Source organism: Galeopterus variegatus, unplaced genomic scaffold (genome assembly GCF_000696425.1).
Source record: "Galeopterus variegatus unplaced genomic scaffold, G_variegatus-3.0.2 Scaffold137467, whole genome shotgun sequence".
NCBI lineage: Eukaryota > Metazoa > Chordata > Mammalia > Dermoptera > Cynocephalidae > Galeopterus > Galeopterus variegatus.
Genome location: NW_007863578.1, coordinates 1 through 612, shown reverse-complemented (window position 1 = coordinate 612; position 612 = coordinate 1). Strand labels below are relative to the sequence as shown.

At 53.9% G+C, this 612-nt stretch overlaps 1 pseudogene; it reads left to right on the top strand.

Annotated features, from left to right (window-relative positions):
- The first annotated feature begins 4 nt into the window (after window positions 1–4).
- Window positions 5–609, top strand: LOC103584840 (annotated as a pseudogene).
- The last annotated feature ends 3 nt before the right edge of the window (window positions 610–612 follow it).

Sequence of the window (612 nt, the reverse complement as noted above, 5' to 3'; positions counted from 1 at the left end):
GGCTGAGAGCGTATACCAAATCAAACATGCAGAGCTGAAGACCCTGGCTGGGAAGGGATGACCTGCATCTCACAAAGATGGAGATCTCCGAAATGAACTGGAGCATCAGCTGTCTCCCGGCTGAGATTGAGGGCCTCAAAGGCCGGAAGACTTCCCTGGAGGACACCATCACTGATGCCAAACAGCATAGGGAGTTTGTCGTTAAGGATGCCAACACCAAGCTGCTGAGCTGGAGGCCAACCTGCAGAGGGCCATACTGGACATGGTGTGGCAGCTGTGCGAGTACCAGAAGACCAGGAGCTCTTGAACATCAAGCTGACCCTGAATATCAAGATCACCACCTACCACAAGCTGCTGGAGGGCGAGGAGAGCTGGCCGGGGTCTGGAATGCAGAACATGAGTATCCATATGAAGACCACTAGCGGCTACTCAAGTGGGCTGAGCTCAGCGTATGGGAGCTTTACGAGTCCAAGCCTCAGCTACGGCCTGAGCTCCTTTCAGTCTAGCATCAACTCTGGCAGGAGCTCCAGCTCCTTTAGCCACACCAGCTTCTCCAAGGCCATGGTTGTGAAGAAGATCGAGAACCATGATGGGAAGCTAGTGTCTGAGTTC